Source organism: Benincasa hispida, chromosome 9 (assembly GCF_027475165.1).
Source record: "Benincasa hispida cultivar pf3 chromosome 9, pf3_genome.v1.1, whole genome shotgun sequence".
Classification (NCBI taxonomy): domain Eukaryota; kingdom Viridiplantae; phylum Streptophyta; class Magnoliopsida; order Cucurbitales; family Cucurbitaceae; genus Benincasa; species Benincasa hispida.
Genome location: NC_143486.1, coordinates 63152671 through 63162352, shown reverse-complemented (window position 1 = coordinate 63162352; position 9682 = coordinate 63152671).

The window sequence follows — 9682 nt, the reverse complement described above, 5'->3', positions numbered from 1 at the left end:
GGTACCTTTGTAGGACCCTACAAATCTGAATGAACATAATCCAAAATTCCTTTGGTAGAATGCTTCCTTTTCCCAAACTTTACTCTGGTAGACTTTTCCATTATTCAATGTTCATAAAATGGGAGTTCAATGTCTTTAATCCCTTCAAGCAAACCTTGTTGTGAAAGAGCTTGAAGACCTCTTTCACTCATATGAGCTAGTTTGTTATGCCATAACATAGACTTATCTGTTTCTTTTCCAGATGCAACTGCAGCACTACCTGAAACTGCAGTACCCTCCAACACATAAAAGTCATTCCTCAAGGTCCCCTTCAGCTTAACCAAAGAACCCTTGATAATCTTCAGAACTCTGTTCTCAGATTTATAGTAATAACCTGCTCTATCTAATTCGGCCAGAGAAATAAGATTTCGTTTGAGTTCTGGAATATACTTTTCATTTGTAAGAATTTTGATCATTCCATCATGTGATGCAATTCAAACTGACCCAATTTCTTGTACATCACAAGCACCATTATTACCAAGAAAAACTGATCCTCTATCATTTTCCTGAAAATCAATCAAGAAATCCCGATTAGGAGTCATATGAAACATGCACCCTGAATTCATGATCCAAGCATCCTGAATATCCCTACTGGACACCATCAAGACCTCTGCTGAATCATACCCATCTGTAATATTTGCTACACTAGATTCCCTCGCATACTTGATACTTGATGCTTATTTGCTATTATTCAAAGGGCAATTTTTCTTAAAGTGTTCTTCTTTATGACATAGAAAATACTTTCTGACTTTCCCCTTTGATTTTGACCTGGATCTTGACTCTTTTCCTTTTCTGTTCTTTGTCTCACTTCTACCTTTGGCCATGAGTAACTCTCTAGTCCTACGTTCCATTTTAATCTCGAGGTTTCTCATTCTTAAGACATCCAACACTATATCCATGGACAATGAATCCCGTCCATATTTAATAGTTGCCTTAACTTCTCGATACGATTCAGGAATGAATTCAGAAGAATAACTGCTTGATTTTCATCTGACATCTTCTCACTGACGTTATTGAGATCAACTATAATCTTCAGGAATTCATCCAGGTTCTCTTCTAAGCCTTTACTTGAGTCCATCTTATATCCAAAGAATTTTTCTTTTAGATATAATTTATTTGGCAAGGAATTAGTCAAATAAAGACTCTCCAATTTCTTCCACAACTATGCCTGTAGTAGTGACCTCATCTACTAGCCTCGGTACTTCATCTAACAGATACAGAATTATCGTCGAATAGGCTATCTCATCCATATTCTTTTTTTTTGGCTTCTGTACTTGTTGGCAGAAGGTCATTTTCGCCTAAGATTTTGGCTACTTTTTGTTGTACCAAAATAGCTCTAATCTTTTGCCTCCATAACCTGAAATCACCTTTCCCATCAAATTTAACAACTTCGAACCGTGTAGACATTGAAGCCATCTGTCAAATTAATCCCAACAAAAAAATTCTTCTGAACAAAAAATATGCCAGCACACTACCACACACCCTCCTTGGATCGAAGGAATCTTTGATACCACTTGATACAGACAAGACCCTCAAATTATCTCCACAATGATATGATATTGTCCACTTGGTATAAACCCTTTTGGCTTTGTTTTTGGTTTCACCCCAAAAGGCCTCATACCAATGGAGATAGTCATCATTACTTATATACACATAATCCTCCTCTTATCTAACCAATGTGCGACTTTCATCGCATTCCAAACACTCTCTCTAACCAAACCCGTCATCGTCTTCTTCATTTTTTCCCACTACTTATCATAATTCGGTATGAGATCAACTATGATTAAATGTATAAGTTCTTATTTTCGAACTAGACTAGATAGAATTGTCTCTTCTGGCCCGAGAGGGGTTTGGTCATAGTTAGACTATCATTTATTGTTCACTAGAAGAATCAGTAGTACTTAAGGTTAATGGAATTACAAGGGCAAAACTATAATTTTGATCTAGTTGTACTTACAAGCAATTTGTGAAGGGTCATTGCACTGTTGATTGATTATATCCAATGGACACAAAAATATATTTGTAGTGCGAAGAGTGCAACCGTCAGTCTTTACTTGAGTGTCCGACAGTTAATGAATGTTGAATAATATAATTAAAAGACTTGAATTAATTATTCAAGTACCATTGGAGTTTCAAGCTAAAGGTCTATGAGGTCCCTCTGTAGCTCAATAGGGATTAAATGAGAATCAATTTTGAATTAATTTGAATTGATTAAATTAATTAAGGGAATGAATTACATGTGATATAATTAATTTAATTTCATTAGATATGATATAATTACTATAATGTAATTGATATAATATAATATAAAGTTTATTTTAGAGGAAATAAATATTTGAACATGATTCAAATATTAATTATATGAATTGGATTCATATAACTAAATTTAATAGAAATAGGTTTTATATTAGATGTCATTGGTGAGAAAATTGAAACTATAGGTTGTACTGTATTTGATACAATATAGAAACTATAGCTTATATGTTACATTGACATAATACACTATAACAAATATACTCTTTAATTATTGGGATTGATGCCCTAAATCTTATAGGGTCCTATAGTTTGTAATTGTATTGTACAAACATTTTATTTATGTATTAACCACAAACCAATAAACTAACATCCAATGTTATCTTATAGCTTAAATTGATGGAAGCGGAAGCAAACATAATCAATAAGCACTCTAATTACATTTGATTTGAGTTCTAAAGAATGCTATTTCAGAACAACTAAAGTGGGTTTCAAGTTGAATTTACCTTTGATGAAAATTTCCAATTCCAAGCTACTTTTCACTTTAATCGAGCTCCAAATCGTCCGTGAACCACCAAGAGATCTTCTCTACTATTCTGAGCTTTGAATTTGAGTGGTGGAACTCAGATTTGAGTGAATTTGTGAATGTGTTCTTTGTGGGTTTGAAGAGGAAGAAGAAGAAGAAACAGAAAACTATTTTCCAGCTACATCTTTTCTTCAATTTAGAGAGTTTTTATTCATAAGCAGCATGCAAGAATTTCAATAATGGAACTGGCCAGGAACTGCTATCAACTAGAAGGTGGAAATTGTGTGATTACATGAGGAACACACCTTATGCTTGAGAAAGGTGGGAAAAACCTGCTTTCTCAAATTTCCAATTTCCTTAATTTCCAAAAATGTAATTAATTCCAAATTAATTAAATTCAATTTCATTAGTTCCCAATTAATCAAATTCAGCATTTTAGTATTAAATTTCTCAAATTTAATTTTAAGTTGAAATTAATTTGATTTTAATTAATTAATTAATTTAATATCAAATATCAAATTAATGACACGTCTAATTTCCAACATGAATCTTATTCATGTAATTAATATTCAAATCAATATTTAAACATTATAAACTGTCCAAATTCGTTTAATTTAAAAAATTTAAACATTAATTGTATCGAATATATTTAAACAAACCTTAATTTGATTTTGAATTTATTCAAACTCAAAACCCTAGTTTCAATTTGAACATTTGAAATTGAAATTTGATTTGAACAATTCAAATTGATATCGATTCAAATTCACTCAATTTAATAATTCAAGTTGTTCATGTTTTACGAGCTAGTAGAGGGATCTTATGGACCTAAAGATCATGCGCTCCAACGATTAAGGTTAATTGGCTAAACTCTTTAGACCGAATTAATCAGTACTCGTTCACTATCAAGTCATACGACTATAGCTCGATAGTTGCACTATCCTCAATGTATATATATTTATATTCACATGATATAATCATAACCAGTAAGTCGACCCTTCACAGGTTGTTCGTAATAACGGCTGGGTCAATATGCTGTTTTATCCTCAATATTACGTTTTGTTCCTTAAGTTCCCACTGATCCTGTAATGAACAATTGGCTTATGATCTAATCATCAAACTAAATCTCTCTCAGGCCAGTAAGAAGGTGGGGCCTCTTATTCAGACCTGGATTCAGTACTTAAGAAAATAACCTTCATGGCGTGAATTCCATCTTGCACTCTATGTCTCCAGCTATCTACCCGGTCTTACCCCTGAAATGGGAGGATTATTGAGACGGCGCTGTTGAGTAAACCTCACCTATGAAAATCTAAAGATAATCTTAAATAACCACAAGTTCACAACTAGCTCAAGATTACGATCGAGTTACCTAGGTCATCTAACCGAAGTCAGTCTTAAACAGTAAATAGTGTTATCAAGTAAGAATGACTTAGTTCTTGGTCTGATCTGTTGGGATTGGTGTCCTAATTCTCTTGGTGGTTTCGTAGTTTGTAAACATTTTGTATACATTATTATTAATAAAAATAAATGTAATTTTATTTAAATTTACTCATATCCAATAAACTAAGATCCTTGGTTATTTCATGTAACTTAAGCATGTATGTGAGACATACAAGTGGATCATGCCTTAAGTAATAACCTAAATGGTCTGTAGTATAAAGATAAAAGAGAGATATATTATCCTTGTGATACTACGTATACAACCCGCTTTTTAGATGTTACAAGTGTTGTAAAGTGCTACAAATGGTCTGATCTTGACCACTCATGTGGAGACATGCGAGCGGGGGTGTCGTATATAAAGGTTTGTGTAAAACCAAACCACTAGATGATTAGTCTCTTTATATAACGTCGTTGATAATTGAAACTTACATTTCACTAAAATGATCATAGGTCACATGAGCTTAATCCTGAGTGAGTTAGGAACTTCTGCCTATGAAGGCAGTTCTTTAATTAGTATGGGTGAGAGTGACCAGATTGCCAACTCAACAAGCCTACTTTTTTGGGGATTCGTATGATTGGGGAATTGAAAACTTAGCTACACAAGATGAAATTCTCTCCTTCCCCGAAGTAGGGATAAATAGATAAATTACTCCCTTAAGGATTGATTTCGAGTATTGAACATAGCGGTCACACCCTCTCTCTAGAAGAGAGGACTCAGTCATAGTAGGACTATGACTTATTGTTCATTAAAGGAATCAATGATACTTAAGGAGTTAGCTATAACTACATAGGCAAAATGGTACATTGGCCCAGCTGTACTTATGAGCGATTTGTGAAGGGTCATCGCACTGTTGACTGGTCATAAGGACACAAAAATATATTTGTAGTGCGAAGAGTGAAACTGTCGATCTTTAGTGTAGTAACAAATAGTTAATGGATAGTAGATCTCGTGACTAAAGAGTTTAGTCAGTTATTCACGTACCGTTGGAGCTTCAACCTACAGGTCCACGAGATCCCTTTGGTAGCTCAATGAGTTGAAGTTGAGAATCAGATTTTGGGCTAGTTTGAATTGTTCAAATTAACAAGAGAAAATTCAATTATATGTGATATAATTGATGTGATTTATTAGATATATTAATTGGAGGAATTAATATAAATATGATTTATATTAAGTACCATAAAATAGAAAAAGAACTACGGATTATATGTTTCATATGATAAAATATTAAAACTATAGGTTATAAATATAATATGATAAGTTAATTATCATATTTATTTATAATATTAATTATATGATAATTAATACTTTTTCTTTAATAACCGTTTTGAATGGGAGGTTATTGGATGTTTTATGGTAACCGTGAGATAAAAGAAAAATTATTTACCAAAATTAGAAGTTGATTCACTCGGATTAATCTGACGAAAAAGGCTATCAAGTACATCGTCTATATGATGGTTACTCGTTGATCGTTGCTACATGATCATGTAGCAAAGTCTATATGATAGGCTTCATCTTCTAAACGATCGAGTACATCGTCTATACGATAGAGTATCTTCATATCTCGTACTTACTCGATTGTCTACTCGATCGTGTACCTCCTATCTTCCTTAATCCAAGATCATACAGAGCCCACAACTCTTGGATTTTCACATCAAGAATAGAAAGTTAACACTTGTGGTGGTGTTCTAATCTTGTTCATGGACCGAGATGGACTCGATTGGGGTCGAGGCTCATTTAGACATTCGTGGAGGTCGTGTTCTGCTTGTTGTGTTCGAGTGCTGTTTTGAACGCATTAGAAATCGGTTGAGGGATACTTGAAGAATAGTTCTTCAAAGGTACACATACTCTTTTCCTTGTATTTTATTGTAGCATGCGGTAATTTTGATTTATGCATAATCTGTTCGTTTCCAGTTAGACTATAATTTTTGTGTTCATTCTGTATAGAATTTGGAATGTTCTACTTTAACTGCTCATGAAGATCTGTGTTTAGATTTCCTTCACGATCTTATGCAAACTTATTGCATAGGATACCTCCACGAAGGTAATCTCGTGCTATTGTTTTCTCCCTCTTAATCTGTATATCTTACTTTAATGAACTTTAAATTCTTGCATTTTAGTTTATTCTATCAAACCAAAACAAAACCCCCATCCTCTACTGCTTTTCCAAGACTAATTTGCCAAAGAGAGATTCTATCTTAGTCTCCCTGTAGTTCGACATATTCTTGCTACTGATATTACCTGTTACTAGAGTCAATGATCGATAATTATAAATTTCATTTGATTGATTGAACACCACAACAACCTTTGGTCCATCAACATATTTTCCTCATATGTAAAATTTTGTATGTTTATTTTGCAATATTCTTTCCTTCTCTGTATTGAGCTTGCCAAATTTTGATTGGTTATCTTCGTATGCGGTGCATATGTGTACTTGTGTTTTGTTAAGTATTAGGGTTACCTCTTTTAAAAATCTTTTTTGTTGGTTTTATGAGGTTTTAGGAGAATATTTTTTTTCCTTGTGTCGGTCCTTGTGTTTAAGAAACTTCTGATAATATTGATTTAGTCATCAATTGAAAGCAGACAAAAGAAAATTGTTGATAAAACTCTAAAATGACATTCTCTTTTGATCCATTTTTTTCGCCTTATCATTCAGGAAAATTAGAAAGGTGTGTAAATCATATTCATTTGTCCTATTGCATCTCAAGAATCGATTCTCAAATTTAGAGGAGCCTTCTCTTTAAGTAAAGTGGTCTTCATTTAAATGTTGAAAAATAGAAGTCATTATTGAGAGGGAGTCTCACACTTAGAGGGAGCATAAGTTCCATCGAGATGGAGTATCAAATTTGAGGGAACCTAAGTGATCGTTTGTTAAGTTAGGTTATTCATTTGGTACTGTAATTTCCATTTATTTATATATAAACACTATGTTGTAATTGCTTGACTTTATATTAGGAAAATTTTCTTTTCTAGGCACATTGCTCCTCCTTCAAATGTAGATAGTATTATACCGAACTCGGTTCCCAAATCTTGTGTTCTATTTATAGTTGTCTTATTTGTGTTTTACTACTTATCCTTGGAATTGCTTAAACATAGTGTGTATCATGTTACATTATATATCAAATCATTCTTCATTCATTCAGTATCCAGTAAAAATGTAAATTAATACAATTATTAACTTAAAGGTTTAAAGTGATCTAGACATGTTTCCATTTTCTAAATGCATTCCTAAAGTTTTAGGACAAAAAGAAACCAAAGACAATGGCTTAATGATTATTGTATGATTTGAAGTCAGAAATATCATGTTAGACCATCTAATCTTTACAATCAGAATTCATTTTCACTTTTTTTTTTTTTCTTCATTATTTCCGCTTCTCATTTCTGAAAAAAAAAAATGTGGAAAGCACGGTTGGAAATCAAAAGATAAATGCAACATTGTAGAAAATATGGTAGAACGAACATGTTCATATAAAAATCTTCCAATAGATAATAGAAAGTGGAAGGTTTATTTAATTTATAAATATAGAAAATCTATTAAATAAATTTCAAAAGGGATAAAAGAAATCACAATGGATAAAATATTTCAAAGTTTGAAATCAATGTGACATGTCAAATCGAGCATAACTCAAGTGACATATAAATGAGCTAGAAATTATAAGGCCTATGATTCAAATCCTCTTATCCCAAATTATACTAAAAAAGACAATGCAACACATAAATTAAATGCACTGACTTAATTAAGTTTTAAAATTAATGAATAGATATAAAGACTACATAACTCAAATTGAAGGACTAAAAATATAAAATTATTAATGAAAGAGATCAAATAGAAACTAGACCCAAAAAGTAGACAATTATTTTTAGATGTATTTATAGGTTTAGTTGACATTTAGGTCCAAAATCACCCATAAACATATATATGTTTGTTTGTTTTGTGTTTGAGAATTTATTTTTGTCAATGCATTTTTTCTATGTATTTGGCTCATCTTATAATTTTTTAAGAAAAGATTAAAGGTTAGATTTGAAAAAAAAAAAAAGGATATAACTAACAGCTAGAATTCACAAATTTGACAAAAACAACCTATTTTTATATTTATACATGTATAGATCGAGACATCAAGTTGAATTCTTTCCATTAAAAGTTTAGAGTTATTATTTTAACCACTTATATACTTTAATGGTGGTTTATGCAATTTTATCAAATTTTTAATGCGTTATGATGCACAAATTTATATCGAGCAAAACATACATGGAAATTTGATTGAAAAAATTGCAGACATCTCTAATATTATGTGGGTGTATTATTATATTGAAATCAAATTTGTTAATAAGCCTCAAAAGGAATGGCACATTTCTCAAAATTTTCAGGACAAAATTTCATGGAAATGAATCATACATTAGGGATTAACAAATTTTGATCAATATATTTCATGAAATTTATATTTTAACGTTATGAAAAAGTTTACTTTTTAAAAAAGAAAGATTATTTTTAAATAGTTTTTCACGATATTATCCATCATAAAAAAATAGTATATTGTCTTTTAAGATTGTAAGACAAATATTTCATTTATCTATACTATATAAAATGCGTTATGGGGAGAAACATTTAGTTTTCCTTTTTGCTACTTTTAGTGAATGGCTACAGGGATATATATAAATTATTTTATCCATATTTTTTTAGTATGACACGTAAAATAAAAAATAATAAATTTTCTCCTATTTTTTAGGATCAAACGTGAAAGCTATTAAATATTTTAATGTAATAGTATCCTAGATTCATTTAATAAATACAATTTTAAGTTTGATTTATTTTCAAGATTTGATCTAAGATCAAATCAATTTTTCTCTATAAGTTTAATCCTAGCACCGCAAATTTTCATCAATTATCTCTTTCTCTCTTCCTTTTTCAGGCTTGTTTTTCTCTTTTTCTACTTTGTTATTAACTCTTTAAATTAATATAAATGCAAATTAAAGAGAACTCTTAAAATATATTTAAATGCATCTTGAAACGGATATCATTAAACAATTATATATTCATAAAATAAAAAAGAAAAAAAATAGAGTTGTTTACATAAAAAAGGAAAAAAACTATGAAACGATTCACAAAGAAAAAAATAATAATAAACTATCATAACATCTAGGGGTAAATTAAAAAGAGAGAGAAAAAAAACTATGAAAGGCACATAAAAAAATATGAATAGATGAGATTGTGAAGGTAAAATAGTCGTTCTTAAAAATGATAAGGACAAAGAAGGAAGTTAAAAAAATTATCCCCACTGGTAGCCCCTTTAATATTTTATAGATATAGATACTAATAATTCCTTAAAAAAAACACTAAAATTCCTCTAAAAAAAAAATACCTTTACTTAAGTAAGGAATGCCCTAACTATAATATGTCATTTATCCATGTTATATATATATATGAGAAA